Here is a 275-nt window from a genome sequence, read left to right as displayed (position 1 = left end):
ATACATGTGTCACTTGGCGTTGTAGCTCTCGATATGGTGATGTATGTAGGCCGCTCTACATCAGTTTGAGGGTCTAGATGAACTATGAGGCACACATGGCAGAGACTGGGGAGAGGAAGGTGAAGTGTGAGCAATATAGTCTTGCTATTGAAGAGGAATGGCTGAAGCTCGAGATCGAGAAGGAGATTAACAAGAAGGCAGGAGCCTACCAGGAGCTCACCTTGGCGAGATCTTAGCTCCCAAAATGTCAATATTTGTTCTATGATAGTGATAGT

This window comes from Triticum aestivum, chromosome 4D, assembly GCF_018294505.1.
Source record: "Triticum aestivum cultivar Chinese Spring chromosome 4D, IWGSC CS RefSeq v2.1, whole genome shotgun sequence".
Classification (NCBI taxonomy): Eukaryota; Viridiplantae; Streptophyta; class Magnoliopsida; order Poales; family Poaceae; genus Triticum; species Triticum aestivum.
This window is presented reverse-complemented; position numbering follows the sequence as displayed.